Source organism: Ceratotherium simum, chromosome 1 (genome assembly GCF_057802395.1).
Source record: "Ceratotherium simum simum isolate JZ-2026a chromosome 1, ASM5780239v1, whole genome shotgun sequence".
Lineage (NCBI taxonomy): Eukaryota > Metazoa > Chordata > Mammalia > Perissodactyla > Rhinocerotidae > Ceratotherium > Ceratotherium simum.
In genome coordinates this window covers 96,929,602-96,947,858 of record NC_141900.1, presented here as the reverse complement: position 1 = coordinate 96,947,858, position 18,257 = coordinate 96,929,602, and the positions used below count along the sequence as shown (strand labels likewise).

The window sequence follows — 18,257 nt, the reverse complement described above, 5'->3', positions numbered from 1 at the left end:
ATTTCAGGTAAGAGGAGATTATTATGAAGGGAAAACATTTAGTAAATAATGATGCTCCATGGCTCTATATCAGTGGGCCTTAATTTATTCATTTCACAAGTGTGAAAGAGTATCAATTATGCACCTGAGTTTTCCTATGAAAGTAAAAGAAAGGGAGCAATATAGTTATGGATGGCATTGTGTCTCCCCAAAAAATTCCTATGTTGAAGTCGCAGCCCCCTACTATAACTGTTTGTGAAGATAGGGCCTTTGGTGAGGTAGTTCAGATCAAACGACATAATAAGAGTGGGACTCTAATCCTATAAGACTGGTGTCTTTATAAGAAAAGGAAGCAGTACCAAAGAGCAAACACAGAGGAGAGACCATGTAGGGCACAGCCAGAAGGCAGCTGTCTGCAAATCAGGAATAGAGTTTTAACCGAAACCAACACTAGCACCTTGATCTTGGACATCTAGCCTCCAAAACTGTGAGAAAATAAATATCTATTCTTTAAGCCATGCAGTCTGCCGTATTTTTTTATGCCACCCGAGCAGACTAATCAATAGTACAGCCCTGTGGTATGTCAGGGTGAGACGCAAAGAGGAAGGCACATCTGAGCCAGTCCTTGAAAGAAGAATAGTATCTGGCCATGTTTCAGGTGAAGGGAAAGGCCTTCTAGACCATGGGAACAGCAAGAGCAGGTGTAGAGGATTTAAAGGGCATTGGTGTTGTAGGAAATGTGGCGAAGAGCTGTGTGGTCACAAAGCAGACGCATCCCGAGACAGCCAAGAAGCCATGCTCTGAAGGTGACTGAACCTGGGTGGTGAAGTGTCAGAGCTGTTCCAGGGAAGCAGAATTGATCTGGGGGAAACTGGAGAGCCTCTGCCTGTTACAGTCAGGGACGGCGTGCCCTCGTCTGTGTTTGGGAGGCACTTGACTGTGCCCAAGGAGGGAGGATTGGGGTGAGGAGTCAAGAAGGAAGGAGTGAGCATCAACTCCAGGGTTCTCACCATCATCACTGCATTTGCATGGTGATGTCCTCACCTGGGAGCGGCCGCTGGGTGACGCCAGTGCTCTAAGGCCTTGCTTTATGTTGTCTGGGTATTGAAGACTTCGGGAGGAGGGGAGTGAGTCCCTGAGTGGCAGAAGAGCCCGAGGCCGCACTTTCCAGGGCCCTAAGTCATTTCTCTTTCCCTCTGCAGACCCAAGGTTCTCACAGATCTGTCAGCTCTGAGGTTGCTCCATGCTGGGGCAGGGATTTTTGTGCACAGAACGTTGGTGACTCTGCAGGGCTGTGCCACGCTGCTGGCACCGAGATACAGGGCAGAGTCCATCAGGTCCAAGGAGCTCACGTTCAGCTCAGAGCTATAGTAACTGAACTGTTGCCCTGAGAATCGATCTGGGATGACTCCTTTTGCGTTCTCTTTCCCCTTGTAATACTGAATGAGGAACTGGGGGCCCTGGCTCAGGGCCTGTTGGTACCAAGATACACTGTAGTGTCCAGAGACAGGGGAACATCTCATTGTCACTTGCTGTCCTCTTGCTTTAATCAGGTGTCTTGGTGTTTGGGTGACTCCGGAATCCACTGTGCCTGTGAGGGAAGAGGTCAGGGGCTGGAGAAGGAACACGGGAGGGAGTACGTTGGTGCCTTGGATTCAGGCTCTGTCAGGCTTAGTACTGCTCCCAGGAGACAAAGGGCCACACAGTACAGGAGCCTGGAGCCCATGGCAGGTGGACCAGAACTGGGCAGGTGTCTCCCTGCTTAGAGTTCTGGTCCCCTAAGAGATGAAGTCCTGGGCATCCCTTCTCTGATTGGATATTAGGCAGTGATGTCATGGCTCTGACGTCATTGTCTCTGCTGGTTCTCATGATCCTGGCCTCCCTTGCCGTGTCCTTGGCTCAGCTGATCCAGGAACCCTGCTTTGTCCTTCAAAGCCTCTTCCCTGACACATGGGCCTGGACTGGGCTGGTCTAGACTAGGCTGGGTTTAGGCAGCATCCGTATCCCCACAGCTCCTTTGCTGTTCCTCTGAGGCAAGTGTTCCTCTACCTGTCACTGCCTGCAGTCTGCCTTCTTCCAGTGCCACACCCTTCACTTCCCCTTGCAAGCTCAGGAGACTCCCTCACCACGGCATAACTGGAGTTCACGGCTCCAGGCTGGGACAGCACAGCTGCAAATTAGTGTCTCTACTAGTAACCCTTCTAGGGGGTAAAAGCACCAAAGAAGGCTGTTCCTTAACCCTCCAGGTCCCAGACGGCCGGCTCTGCCCCAGAAACTTTTGCTGCTTGGCAGTTCCACAGCGCCCCCGTGTGGCCTATGGCTCAGTAACTGACATTTTGTCTTTGCCATGATGCAAGAGTCCTGAGACGTGTTTAAATCATGAACTGTTTCTCCATTTGCCAGTTGTACTGTGTTTGTGTTTTGTTTTGCTTTGTTTTGTTTCCTAGAGGGACAGCACACACACACACAGAGAACCCCAGCCCTAGCTGATTCGGGATTTTGCATGTAAGAGAAAAAACCACGGCAATGGAGGAAATATTTTGCCTTTGAGAAGATTCCGATGAAGGAGATGGTGCAAACCTGGCCCAGGTGAGGAGGGGACGCTGAAGGAACCCTGCAGAGGTTACACAGAGATGGTCCGTCTTTCTTCCTCCAGATGATCTCCCAAGATTATTGGATGATTATAATCAACTCAAGTTGTTTTTTCTTTGATGACTCCAGACAGCTTGCTCAAGGCAGACCATTCAGACAGGCCTCTGTGCAAGGCACCCCCTAATCAGCGTACCCCAAAATAGAGAAAATAATATTCACTGTTCTCAGACTGCGGGAGAGTTTGTTTCTTTATCTTCTGTCCTCTATCGTTTAGAAATCCTCTTTTTGCCTCTGTTCATTGATAATAATGCAGTGTCCTTGCGCCATATGTGAATAAACATGTGTGTCGATAAATGAGTATATTTCTCTAAGTTTTTCTTTGACATTCAAGTGGAAAATAAAATATTCTAAGCCTCTACACTTAGGATGTTAGGAAGGAGAAGCCAGTCTGGATTAATGTAGGATAACAAAATAAGCAGAAGGACTTGGGAAAATAGACTCTGAGAAGGACTCAGTTCCAGAACCAGTATCTTCCATTTGCTTCTTCTGACTTAGTTTACTTCCCATCCAAATTTCGTTAAATGTTTACATTTGACTTAATTGTTATTAAATTTAAATAGTGCACTATATAGAGTGAATATAGATATTCTAATGTGATCTATTTCTTGACTTTCAAAGTCCAAAGGCAACAACCCATCAAGTACCACTGAGAAGGGATCCTTGATCTGGCTGCATCTGACATTGACGGTCACTCGTTGTTGTACCAATGAGCTCTGGTCAGTGACCAAGACCTCTTAGACGATGCCACCCAAAGAGGAAAATTCCACCCTGAGTGAATCTCCATGGATATATAGCAGAGGGAATTATCTCAAGTCCTCATGGCAATGTTCTGTAGCTGAATACTTTCTATGTATTTTGTGTAGACATAACTCATTAAAACTTTTTATAACAGCAGCTGATGCGTCTAATGGAGTTTCCGAGGGTAGATAAGAAGTTTCTACACAAAATCATGGAAATGTAAACTATAAGTATAAATCACACTAAACAAAGTATATTTTTCGGCTTTAAAAGAAATACCTGGCATTTTTTGAATTCAATTAGATAAGTTTTCTGGATTGTCGATCATTCCTTAACTATAAAAAAGCAAACACAATATCTAAGATTGCTTCAGAGATGTCTGAGACCCCGTGGTAAATAGTCATTATATTTCAGACAAGAGTAGCCCAGCTGATATTATAAAGTTGTGTGAGATATGAGAACATTGGCTCTGGATCCTTCTAAAATTGTACACTGGCATCATCTCCTGGCTCCTCCCCAGGGAACTTGATAGGGCAAGAAACAAATGTGAATACTAGACACTAACCAAAAACCATGAGAATCTTCTGGAAATATTGAAGCTATTTTGGCTGAAATGAGTAAGATGAGAGGTGAGCCCAAGACTGCAGTGAGAAAACCAGATGGTGGAAATTGTTTCAGCTCTCCTCTTGCCTGACTTCTTTGTTTTGAGACAATTTATCTGCATTTTTATTGCAGAAATCAATAGCAGGGTAACTGACAGCCCTAAGGGACTCCAAAAGAAAGATAGCCAACTGGACAATATATGTCCCCAGAGAGTGGATTATTGAACCAGATGAACGAAGAATTTAACACAGCATGATAAATATACTATGTGAAAATACTCAATAAACACAAGAATGTAGGAGCTATGTAACCCATAGGAACATATAGGGTCAATTTATTGGAGATCTTCTCAGTAGCATACCTAGCATATCTTACATCAATATTTCCAAGTGTTTTACTGTGGGGATGAATGTTCATGTTATCTGATTCTCTAAGAGAAGCCCATCCTTCATGTAAACATTAAGAGTTTTTGTCCAATAGGAACTAATATAGATGATTATTTTCCTAAAATAATTACTCTTATCATCGGGATTTTTTTTTTCAGTTTTCATAAAAACAAGTTTTCAGCTATTAACTTAGAATCCAGATAAGATATGTGAAGCTCTGTCTTCCTTAAAAACTGGGTGAAATTTCCTCGAGCTTATAAGTTCCCAAAGCTATGGAAATCCAAAGCCATTCTTGTGGATGTTTGTATTCTCCAGTCTTCTCTGACCCTGTCGCATTACCTGGCCCCTATCACATCACCAGCTAAGAGACTTCTGGATTTCCTCACAAAATCATGCACATCAAGTATTGGTGAGTGTAGTAGAGTCTGATGAAGATTTGGGAAGTGCCACAAAGGAATATATGATGCAGAATACAGATTTTCACCATTTCCCTCCCACCCTCTCCCAAGACTTCCCAGAATCTCAAATTCTTCTACCTGTATTCTGTAGAACAATGCCCTTGGGGTTTATCTTCCACATCCAGCCTTTGGTTTAAAATATTCCCGTCAATAATACCTTCCTTCCTAAGAAATGGGGTACAAGCTATTAAGACATCTAAATTTAATTTTTCTGCATTCAAAATTATAGTTAATCAATTCTTCTTTCTTGAGTGGAACTCATCTTTATTTGAAGATTATCTTTTCTAAATTTTAATTTAAGCTGTATTTAATTTGATTTTTGTGATAAAATATATATAACATAAAACTTACCATTTTTAAGTCTACAGTTTAGTGGCATTAACTACATTCACATCGTTGTGCTACCATCACCACTATCGCTCTCCAGAACTTTTTCATCTTCCCAAACTGAAACTCTATATCCCTTAAACACTAATTCCCCATTCCCTCCCCACCCCTGCCCCTAGAGACCGCCTGTCTATTTTCTGTCTGTTTGAATTTGACCACTCTAGATACTTCATATAAGCGGAATCATACAATATTTGTCCTTTAGAGTCTGGCTTATGTCACTTACCATAATGCCTTCAGGGTTCATCCAAATTGTAGCATGTGTCAGAATTTTTCTTCTTTTTTAAGGTTGAATAATATGCCGTTATATACAAATGTGTATATATCACATTTTCTTTATTCATTTATCTGTTGATGGGATGGGTTGTTTCCACCTTTTGGCTACTGCAAATAATGCTGCTATGAACATTGGTGTGCTAATATCTGTTTAAATTCCTGCTTTCACTTCTTTTGGGCATATACCCAGAAGTGGAATTTCTGGATCATCTGGTAATTCTATGTTTAATTTTTTGAGGTGTTTTCCACAGTGGCTGCACTATTTTATGTTTCCATCAGCAATGCAAAAGCATTTCAATATCTACACAACCTTGCCCACGCTTGTTATTTTCTGTTTCTTTCTTGCATATTGTCCATGCTAATGGGTATGACGTTCTTGAAATTTTGAAATTAATGAGAATATATACTGAAGCTCTCTTTTATTTTTACTGTTGTTGTTGTTTGTTTTAAACATATTACTTTTCAAATCTCAAACCAGCCAAAACCTTGGTCTCCAAAATTTTGGCAAGTAGTTTTCACGTATAAAATCCACTCATTGAGGAATCACTGTACTTGGAGATTAGACACTCTTTCCCCACAATTGACTTGACGTTAGAAAAACAAAATTTTAGTCTTGGCATCACTAGAGCCTGTAAGGAAGGATGAGGTGAGTTGGATTACGTCTTGGAGACAAGTTTCTATGAAGTGAGCATAAGACACATCTCTAACCCCTGACAACCTCACAGCTCACCTGGAGAGTGGTTCCACAGAAAGTAAAGAGATCCAACTGAAATTTGACAAGGAACTTGTTTAAAAGGAACACATAGACTGTAAGTCTACATGAATTTGCTGCTAGTCAGTGGACATCATGCTCTCATGGATGGTGAGGAAAGAGCACTTGAATCTTCTTCTTCTTCTTTTTTTTTTCTTTTTTTGGTGAGGAAGATTAGCCCTGAGCTAACATCTGTTGCCAATCCTCCTCTTTTTCCTGAGGAAGATTGGCCCCGAGCTAATATCCGTGCCCATCTTTCTCCATTTTATAGGTGGGAAGCTGGCCACAGCATGGCTTGATAAGTGGTGCGTAGGTCTGTGCCCATGATCCAAACCTGCAAAATGCAGGCCACCAAAGCGGAGCGTGCAAACTTAACCATTACGCCACTGGGCTGGCCCCAGGAAAGAGCACTTGAGAAAGGAAAAGTGAAAAATATCAAGTTTCTCAAACAGTTTTATTTATGGGATCTGACTTGGCATTGAGAAATGAAGGCTATTATATCTTTCAATTATTGGAGCACTGATGTCTGTGTTATAAGCCCAATGGGAGCTTGCAGTACTTGAAAAACAAGGGGTTTATTTGTTTTACTTCCTTGACACAAGGGTACCAATCAAGAGTTTTAACATACACTCGGAAGATTTACTTATTGGTCTCCTTAACTTGACTCTTTGAGGACCTAATTCATGATTCCCAAATGTCTTAGATTGCTTGTTATCCAACAGATGATTAAAATATTTATCAAATGAGTGAACAGTTTATACAGGACTAGTGATGGAAATCTTCTAAGTGGGATGCAGTGGGGATAGTGTGGTGGGGAATATGATTAATTCCATTTTGCACATGCTGAGTTTGTGTGTGTCCATGGCTTACCCAGATGAAGACATTCAGCTGGAAAACTGACATTAAATTCTAGAGCTCAGAGAGAAATCTGAATGGGAAATGGACCAATGAAAGTCACTCTATATGAATTAAGCCTGAGGAGGGTAAAATGCCGTTCAAACAAAACAGTAGAAATATAAAGATGAAATGAATTGAATAGGAATCCCCAAAGGAAACTCACATTTAAGTGCATCTAGAAGTAAAGGAGTCAACAAAGGATGCTAGAAAGAGACAAGCCAGAGATATAAGAGCAGAACCAGAAGCAAAATATCATTGGAGCTGGGCAGAAAATAGGTTTTTAAAGGAAGAAGGAGATTAGTGTGTTGATTTCCAGAAACTACTGACCTAACCCCATGTGGAGGTTAAGTGGGAACACTGATGAGACCTGCAATGAGACTTCTAGGAGTCGGAGCCAGCATTAAACAGAAGTTTGTGACTAGACGAAGGGTGACCATAGCTGTGCACCTCTGTTGCTGCACAAATGTAGAAGGGTAAACCCCTCAACTCAGGGTAAGGGATTAAGTCCAACTTCCATAGAATCTACTAGAGGGGCACTTTTAGCTGTGGACAACTATAAAATAGAGAAGCAGTTTTTGTTCCTCCCACAGCTCCCAGGGATGCAGCATACTTACCTGGATCTCAGATCCAGGTCATGCGCTAATGGCATCATTTCTGGTTTTGTGACCAGGTATCTTAGGATCTGGGTGATACTAGCAACTATGGAGTCTGAGAGAAGACCTAGAAGCTGGAGACAGGGCCCAGAGAAGCCAGATGGTATAGACGAAAGAGAAAGATTTCTGGTTTCTGTGATCTTCTGCCCAGAACTCACCTGCCACCGGGTAGCAAGTGTGTCTGAGCATAGCAGTCTGGTGCCTGTGGTAGGACTGGGTGGAACATTAGAGGCCAGGATTCTAGCCTAACGAAGTACGGTGCATGAGACTTTATGATCCTCACACAGAAATTGCTGTTTCTACCTCATGCAAATAATAATATTATTGATCATTTATTTTTTGGCCACATTGCCAGGAAGTATACTAGTCATGATGTAGTTTATATATGTAAATAAATAAAAATTTGTCTCTTTGCTTTAAAACTCATCATAGCGTAATGAGGTATCCAAAAGAAATAGAAATCTGACTATAAAACTTTGAGAACAAATGCACTTTTTTAATGAAAAATTCATTTTTGATCTGGAAGGAGGAGTTATATGGCACAATATATAAAAACAATTCACTAAAACCCTTTTATCTCCCCCAACTACTTCCATCTCTCTTCCTAAAATTCTCCCCCAAAGTCTCATCACTCCCTAAAATGAATCTTCTCTCTTCTTTAGGCATCCCTTCTCTTCCTAGTCACTCTCCTTGCTTTCACTATGTCTAGGGAATGCTTAAAGATCTAATTTGACTTTTGGAGTTGGAGAGGGTCACGTCAAAGTTTGTACAAATTTGTGCTTCATTGAGTATTCTCATGATACAGCAACTGCCTGCTCTCAGAGCAAGTGATCTAAGAGATCAGGGTGGAAGCTGCAATGTCTGTTATGATCTAACCTCAGAAGTTACACGCTGTCGCTTCTGCTATGTTCTATGGATCACAAAAATGCAGTCCTGATTCATCGTGAGAAGGTACTCCACAAGGACGTGAATACCAAGGGGCAAGGATCGTTAGCCATATTGGAGGCTAGCCATCACTCACATATATAATAACTTTACTATTTCCAGGAACAAAAAAAATCTAATTTTTTAAATTAGGAAAATCCATATAAAAAGGATGTGGAGCAGAGATTTAATATGAGGAAGATATATCTTAGTAAGAAGGATGTGACAGGGAAAGGAAAAGGGAGAGAAGCAGAAATCGAGGTCTGTGGGAAGAGACCCAGTAGACCCTATAGCCGATTTTACATATAAATCATCATTATCATCTTGCTTTTTTGCAGGGAGTAAAATTAGGGGGCTCCTCAGAGATGCTATTGGAATATCAACAGAAAGGAGGTAGCAGGTAGAAAATGGGGTCAGTCCAGTCAAATTGGTAGAGTCATGTTCCAGCCATTCTCAGTGGATTTCAACTCAGACTGAGGTCCTCAATGCTCTGGGTTCCTCACCCTCAATCTAAATGTTTTCATCGCAGGGCATGGGGGTGCTGGGAAGGTCTTCTGTGCTTCCTTCTGGTTAGCGCAGGGGCCTCATGAGGAAAGGGCCATCCTGTTCTTTCTGAGCTGAGTGACTGTGACTATGCAGTCCTCTGGAATCACAAACTGATACAGAAGTACAGAGAGGTCTGGTTGGTGCTGGTTGACTCCAGACTCAAGGGGGAAATTCTCTATATCTTTCTGAAACATGTGCCCTTCAAGCACAAGCACATCTCCTTTGACCATAAGGTTAGAACAATTTGACTAAGGGATCAAACTTAGTCAAGTCCTGGGTCTTGTTGATACCAGTACGTAGCAAAATGGTTCATTTTCTAAGAACGTTGAAAGAGTAGCTTCTTTTCATCTCTACGATAAGGATCTTGGTATCTGTTTGACTTGAGCATCTGTGGTTTTTGTTAGAGAAGGACATGTAAACTAAGAGAGACAAGGAAGCAAACAGTTGTCCAAATGAAGGAAATGCAGAGGATCTGGAAATGATAAAACTCCCTTATCAGGAGTTTCTCTTCTGTTTCCTGGACTCACCTGCTCCCAAGAGACAAAAGCCACAAAACAGAGAAGCCTGGTACCCACGGCAGGTCACGGAGTGGGGGGGTGTTCCCCACCCCAGTGCTCTGGTGTTCTTAGGTAAGAGTTGGCACTCTGAGCCTCTTCACAGCCAACAGCCAGGTCTCCCTGGGATGTCAATACTCCAGCAGGTTCTCCAAGCCCAGAATCCCCCCTTATTTGTCTCACAATCCGTCGTTCTTGTTTTCTTTCTTTTTTGTAAGATAGGGTCATGCTCACTGGAACTGTGTTTGGGGAGTAGGCTCACACCCTACTTTCTCTAATCTTCCTTTGAAGCTCTTACTTCTCTGCATACACCTGCCCATGGGTATCCAGTATGCTCCTTCAAACTCCCTCACTGTCTACTTTTCTTTCCAGTTTAGAAGGGCTTCCCAATCCCTATTGAGAGCTACATAATATTCTTGCAGTGGCTCAAAGGTCAGTGATCAATCAGCCTGATGTAACGACAAAGCCTTTTTAACTTTCTCTCCCTATAACCCACAGCTCTTCCTCTCTCCTCCTCCAAGCTTCTTACGTCTCAGTGGAAGCACAATGCCTCCTCTTAATAAATTGGAAGTGTTTAGATTGTCAGCTGGGGCAGGAAGGTTTCCATTGACTTCCTGTACCTCTTATCCTCATCTATTCTGGAGGCCTCCCTGTTTCCTGTGTGGTGCTTCCCAGCTGAGTGTAACACATTCCCGATTCCTTTGAACTGACATATTGACTTCCCTTCCCCTTTTTCTACTTTTTTCCAGGACAAACAACTGAAGCAACTGGAACTCACATTCCTGATAAGAAGGCTAATGGCATCACCACTTAGGAAAACAATGTGGCCACTTTTTCTAAAGTGAAACTAGTACTTACCATAAAACCCACCAATCCCACTCCTGAGTATTTACCCAAGAGAAATCAAAATGTATGTTCACACAAAATCTTGTACCAGAATGCTCTTGCTGTAGCTTTAGTCATAATAGCCAATATGTAGAAACAACCTAAGTGTCCACCAACATGTAAATGGATATGCAAATTGTGGTAGGGTCATACAATCAAAAATACAGTGTAAAAAAGAAAGAATTACTAATACACATAACAACAAGGATGAACAACAAAAGCGTTATGTTAAGTGGAAGAAGCTGGTCAAAAAGGGGTGTATGATTCCATTTATATGAAATTCAAGAACAAGCAAGTCTAATCTATGATGATAGATGTCGGAACAGTGGTTACCTATGGGGGCGAGTATTGACCTGAAGGGGATATAACACACAAGAGGTGATGACACACGTTCTAGATCTTGTTTAAGGTGGTGTTGCTTGTGTGTTTCCATTTGACAAAATACATATAATTAAAATTTAATATTATGCATTTCACTGCCTGTAATAAAAGATGCATCCCACTAGCCAGAATCAACAGGCAACCTTCCAAGCAAGGTTCTTTCTAAAATTACTTATGAAATATACATGTTATCAGATAGTCACAGAGCTCCCTACACTGTAGTTACAAAAGAACCTCACATATTCATATCCAAAATGTACCAAATCTGAGCCCTAAAATCCCAGGGTTACCAGGAAGTCCAGCCTTGCCCCAGGGCTTGATTCCCTATAAGATCCTAAGGAGCCCCAGGGTTGTTTATTGCTCCTGAGTTACCTGAACCCCACAGGGATCCACTCATGGATGTGACCATCTGCCTGTTGCCTCAGGGATGTGCCCCTCTTTCCAGGTGACTGGAAAACTGGTCTCTTCTGCTGCTTCCAGGGGTAGGATTTGGGAAGAGAGGGGGGCACTTACCACCATGTACTGTCCCCAGTACCCTGTTCTGTGCATTTGTAACCACTAGTGCAGGGCTCCACCTGTGTGCTCAGCCTTTAGTGGTTCTTCCAGGGAGAAGGGACGGTGCTCTTTCACTCAGGGCCACCCTGTTAGGGAAATCCCCCAGAAAAACTCCATGGGCCCCTCTTGCCACAGCTCTTGGCAGCCATTTCTCTCATCCCCCACAGTTGTTTTCCCCAAGACAGAAGCCTCTTCCTGCTCAGGACCCTGAGATGAATCCCAGGGATGGGACACGGGTGGGGTAAACTCATGTCCTGCTTTATGTCTACTGTCCAAGTGTAATTGTTAACAGCACTGCCTTCACTTCCCAAAGTGTTCCACTTTGGATGATAAATCATATGGTCTCTCTAAAAATACGAGAATATACATCTCCTCCTAATTTTGTGTGTTCTCTCCACGATGTTTCTGTCTTAGTAGTCCCAGCACATCCATTCTAGGGAAGTTGGTGATTTCAGAGCATGAAGGAGAGTTCTTTAATTCAGATAGGTTGATCCCTGCATCATATATGACACTGTGATTCATTCTTCTTCTGAGACCCATGAGGTCCCTGTGGTGCACTAACCATGTTTTCCATGTCCTGGGGTAAGTTACCTTCTGTCTAAAGAATGAATGAATGAATAAGTGAATGAATGAGTAAATAGGTATACAAGCAATCTGACATATTGAACTAGCCTAGAACACCAATAATAATTTATTTTTCTAATTGAATACTTGAGGTCTACCTGCCTTATAATGGTAGTTTCCCCTTAGCCATGGGGCATAGTTTCCAAGAACCCCAGTCGATGCCTGAAACAAGAGATAGTACCAAATCCCATGTTGAACTCATACCACCACAATCTAATAACCAAGACCGCTATCAAGTGACTAATGCGGGGCCGTGGTGGTGGGGGGCGGTGGGGGGCATTGGGGGGCGTGGGGGCGGCAGGTAGCGTATCCAGGATGGACATTCTGGACAAAAGGATGATTCGTGTCCTAGGTAGGCTGGACAGAAGGGGATGGCCCAACATTTCAACACACTACTCAAAAAGGTGGCAATTTAAAATTTACAAATTGTTTATTTCTGGAATTTTCCATTTAATATTGTTGGATCGTGGTTGATGGTGGGTAACTGAAACTGTGGAAAGCAAAACCACAGATTAGGGGGGACTACTGTAGTAGGAAATCCTGTATCTTCCTTGTGAAGCATTCCCTACATCAACTTCCCAGCCACTTGTTCAAGAGCCTTCAGGTCTTAGCTTCTGAGAAGTCAGTCCTGTTTCCACACATTGTGCTGAGATTGAACAGTTCACTCCTTGTTGCCACGTGGATCTCTATGGGCATCTGTTCTAGCCCAGTCTATCCTGCTGTGGTGACCCTCTTGTTGGCATGAATCCCTACTGGTCCTACAGCGGCACCCCAAAAGCAAGAGCTCACACTCACACAGGCAACCATCGTTCCAAAGAATCTCTTTGTCCTGGGTGGCAGAATCTTGTGGTGCTTCTGACCCTGGCATCTATTGTTCCAGAACATTGCTTTCTCACCAGTACTTAGGCTTTGAAATTGAGATTCTTCACCTTCTGGAAATTTCCCAGTTGAAGATCCTGAGTATCCTCGTGTAAGGCCCTCCTCTCCTCTCCAGTAAGGCAGTCTCCACTTGAAGATAGAAGGCATGTTTTGCTAACTAGGAAATAAAAACAGAGACCAGAAGGGGATACAGACGCCCTCTACTGGCTACCCTGATCATTCATTGGCCACATTTGTCCCATCCTTGGGGTCCATAGCCACATTCTGTGGTTCCTGAGAACATTTCCCTAACACCACAGCCCCAGATATCCCTGTGCAACATTTCCTATTCTTCAAATTAAAGTTAACTTTTGACCTCTGTTACCAGGAAGCAGCTGCAGCCCCAACCACAGACCCCTCACCCCTCTCAGGCAGGAAAGGGCTGCTGAGAGCCTGGGGGGAGGAGGGAAGCTGTTGAGTTTGTTCAAGAGCAACAAGTGCCTTTGCGAGGCTGTGGCTAAGCTGCTGGCACAGAGGTACACGGCTGAGTCTCCCAGCTGTGCAGGCTGGATCTTCAGAGTGAAGTAAAATCCATCAGGCATCTCAGCTGAGAATTGATGCTTCAAAAAGCCACCTTTCTCTGAAGGAAGCTTGTTATAGATGGAAATCAGAAACTCCACTCCCTTTTCCAGGGTCTGTCCATACCAAGAGAAGCACAAGTGAGTAGCTCTCACACCTCAGAGCTATACTCTGTCCCATCTCTGTGATGTGGTAGCTAGGATTCTGGCTGACTCCAGGTTCCCTGTGTCCTGTGGGAGGAGACAGAGGCCAGAAGAGAATGGGGCAACGTTTAGAACTGGCCTTAGGCAAAGGGAATGAGATGGGAATTCCCCAAGCACTCCAGGACTCCCCCACTCCCAGGAGACCAAAGATCACCAGCAGAAGAACCTGCTGTCCACGGCAGGGTCAGGTGGGACTGAGGCCAATCCCAGTGGTACATCTGGTCTTTAGCAGTCCAAGGGAGGAGACCCCATGACTCAAAGTCTCAGGCAGCACCCACAGGAGTACCCTCATGGAAGAGAGTGTGGAGCATTAGTGCCCACGTAGACACGTGATGCCCCAAGGTTCTGCCCCCCGTGTGTCCTGGATCATGCAGGCCCCAGGGCCCTGAGTGATATACTGCAGCCACAGAAGGACCTTTGGAGAATACGGGCTTCAGGACAGCTAAGCCAGGTGTGAAGACCCGGATAGACAGCCAGGACACACTCCGCTCTCTAACAGCTAATTCAGAGCCACAATCCAGGGGCGTCAACTCTGTGATTCATAGTTTGAGCCTGATGATTTAAACATTGGGAATAAACAGACCAATGGAAAAAAAAAATTACCCTGCAAATTCAGTGTGGAGAGGAAATCCAGTGAGGAGCTGAGGCCTGAATCCTAAAAGGACATTACAGTGCAAGGGAAGGAGAGTGAACAAGAAAGTAAGTACCCAACGCTGTGTACACTGGCTCTGAACCATTGGGAGCAGGGCCCCCTTGGCGGCCTGTGGGGTTCAGAGCAAGTGTCTGTAGATTTGGAGCTTTGATCAGGGCTGAGGCTCGGGGTCTAGGCTTGAGTGAAAAAAAGAGAAATCAAAGAACAGAAAAGCTGGATTAAGGAATAATAGAATTGGTGAAAATAGAGAGACACATATTTCTCAAACCCGTTTCCTAAAGTCTGGGTTTCCTACTGGCCTTTGCAGCTGGCTCCAGCCCTGGGATCCTTGCCTGGAAGTTCCTTCTCTGATTCCTCAAAGTTCAGTGCTGCTTGACCCTGGGTGGTAACAGCTATGACAGAAGGGGCTCCTTGGTTACTGAGAAGAGAGGCTCAGAAACTGTGGGACCTGCAGAGTCACAGGCAACACACCTCCTCACAGGGCTGCGTTCTTCTTGTCCTCTGCTCTACTGTGGGGTGTGACTTGTAGGGGCACAAGTGTTTGTTTAGAGGATCCTGTGAAACCTAAAGCAAATTATCCACTTTACAGCAGGCTTGTTTTTTTCATGATAAAGAGACATTAGGGAAAAAAACACTAGAACCAGATATGTTTATCTTTTAACCAGTTGACAGGGCAGAGTCACAACTGGGTAAAATAAAACCCACATCTAAAGATGTTTATAGAATAGAGAGTTGCAAGGTGAGTTGAATTGACAGCTGTACTGTGGTTTGAAATTCATAAGGAGTCCTCACTGTCCCTTGAGCGCCCTCTACAGGAGAGAGGTCTTTGTGTCAGTGCACACCCACCCCAGGATGAGGGCTCTGCTCAGACCTTGGGGTCTGCTGGTGTTGGCGGGACTGAAGGCCACTACAAGGAGCAATGAGAGAAGATATGGGGTTCAGCAAAGATTGTCCCAAATACAAAGTCCTGCTCTGAAATGTCAGGAGACTGTCACTTCTTACTACCTGTTGTGAGCAACAATCCAAGGGCATTTAATTATAAGCACAATGCGAAGCCCTGAGGAATTAGGATTAAAGAGACAGAAGGAAAAAGAATGAAGCCTGACAGTGTGAGAGCTCGAGTGGAAGAGAAGCCAATGAGGAGCCGGGACCCTGAATGAGCAGCAGAGAGTGAACCAGAGAACAGTGATCCAAACCAGGTGAGGGGACTGTTGTCCTCAGTGGGAGGAACGGATAGAGCACTCGATGAGGGAAGGAGGTGCTTTGAAAAAGGTCTGAGCATAATGGAGCTGGGATCAGGGCTGAGGTCCAGGGTCTAACTTGGACGGAAGGAAAAGTCAGAGAAAGGTACCTACTGGAAGGAGGATTGTAGGACTGCTGTGGTCAGGGTGTAAGATTTCCTAGGGGCACAAGCCAATGGGAAGGCATTTGGAACAACTAAAACTTGAACATGTCTGTCCTACTTTCAGCTGCGGGCACAGCCTTGTTCAAGACAAAGTCAGGCCATGGGTTGTTGATGTTTGTGCATGGAAATTAGCATTACCATATCCAGTGAATTGACAGCGGTATTAGGGTCTGAAATTTCTGTCTAGGACCCTCCACAAACGTTGAACTGAGCGTTGGTTGTCCCCACAGCTTGCTGACTGGACCCAGGAGGTTTGTGCACAGGAAGAAGGTGACTCTGTGGCGCTGTGTCTTTGCTGCTGGCACAGAACTACATGGCGGAGTCTTCTGGCTCCAGGGCATCCATGCGAAGGTATAAAAGGGAGCTGTCTGGACATTTAGGAAAGAAGCAACTTGGAACACTCTCGTTCTTAGCGAGTTCCTTCAAGTTGTAGGCAAACATGAGTTCCAGGGGCTTCTGTGCACTCTGTTTATACCAATACATAGAATTATGTCCCAGATGTTGTTCACATTTCAAAGACTTCTTATTTCTCATTCCTATGACCAGGTGTTTTGGTGTCTGAGTAATTCGAGTGTCCTTGGGGACTGCTGGGGGAAAGGGACAAAAGTCAGACAAAGGCCAGAAGGAAGACTCTTACTACAGCCACAAGAAAATGGCTTGAAGTCCAAGGGCAGCCCATTTGAACTCATGACTCACCTGCTCCCAAGAGACAGAGGGCCACACAGCAGAGCAGCCTGCAGCCCATGGTGGAGTCAGGGCTGTGGTGGCCTGTGTAACAAGGATGCCCTAGACAGGAGGCGGGGCTCTGGTCTCCTTGGACTTGGTTGGTGGTTTTGCCTGTGACATCACTGTCCTGACAGTTTCCTCAGCCCCAGGGACTATTTCTTCCTCCCCTTTTCACACCTTATACAGATTCTGATAGAAGGTGGACTTGAATGACTGGGCTGGGATATTCCTCTGACAGCTGCTCTTTTGCTATTAGCTGCCCTCCTCATTATATAGATTCTCCCTCTATCCTCCTCCCTTCCAAGACCCCTTCTCAGCGACAGACCATTTCCCCTTCAAAGGATCTCCTTCCTCCTCTGCTCAGTCACACAGGACAACATCCCTCAACACACTTTTTCTCTCAGGGTCTTAAGCTCAGTGGAGCTCCTCTGACCTGCCACCTGGAGGGAGGAAGACTGGATGGTCATAGGCCAACTCTGGACCAGTGCCTAGCATTAAAAATGCATGACTCAGGCTGGCCCCATGGCCTAGTGGTTAAGTTTGGCATGCTCTGCTTCAGTGGCCCAGGGTTTGGTTCCCGGGCTCAGACCTACACCACTTGCCAGCGGCCATGCTGTGGCGCCAACCCATATAAAATAGAGGAAGATTAGCACAGATGTTATCTTAGGGCAAATCTTCCTCAAGCAAAAAGAGGAAGATTGGCAACAGATGTTAGCTCAGGGTGAATCTTCCTTAAGAAAGAGAAAAAAAAATCATCACTGTGATCTGATGCCAGCCAGGAGCCAGACACTGGGAAAGGGGCTGAGGGGAACATACAAGAGATAAGCCATCCTCTGCCCCTGTAGTGAGGGTACAGGGCTTGGCTGGGCTTATAGCCAACAGGTTGCTGAAAGATGACAACATGTTAAAAAACAAAATTCAACTGAGCAAATTTTAAAGACTTTATTGGCTTTATTCAAGGTATTATAAATGGGGAAGCATCCAATCTAGCAGATAGAAAGGAGCTCAGAGGAGCTGTACAAAACGAAAGACTTCCATAGGCAGAAGGGAGCAGGAAGAAGGAAGTTGCACTAGCAAAACGTGGGTTGATTTAGCAATGTCACTTTCCTTTAGGGGACAAAGTGGTCTGTCAGGCAGGTTACCTCACTAGTGCTGATCAGCTGATCCCTGATTGACTGGTTTAAGTTTCCATTTCTAGGAGAGCCAAAAGTGTAATCTAGTCTTGGTCTGATGATGTGGGGCTTAACATAAATGACTCCATTTCGAGCCTGTTTTCTTGTTTTTGAACTAACACAAATTATCTGACGCAAGACAAAGGGAATTCAATTTGAAAATGTAATTTTAGTTTAGTATCTTCGAGATGTCTACAACTGATGCTCCCAACTGATATAAAGATGAAGCCCCAGTGCCCTCACTTCCTTCCTCCCCGCATCCATCACTCACTCCAAACTGTCACCCCTCACCCACGGCTCAGAGATTTCAGTAGAGCCACAGCTCCTCCTTGTGGTCAAAGCAGCACATCTCCCAGATTGCAGGCCGCTTACCAGCCCAGGGTCAGCACTCCAGACCTATCCCTCAGTCCACA

At 44.4% G+C, this 18,257-nt stretch overlaps 1 pseudogene; it reads right to left on the bottom strand.

Moving 5' to 3' along the window:
- Positions 1–12,998: 12,998 nt before the first annotated feature.
- LOC101389118 (uncharacterized) lies at positions 12,999–16,783 on the bottom strand (annotated as a pseudogene).
- Between the last annotated feature and the right edge of the window lie 1,474 nt (positions 16,784–18,257).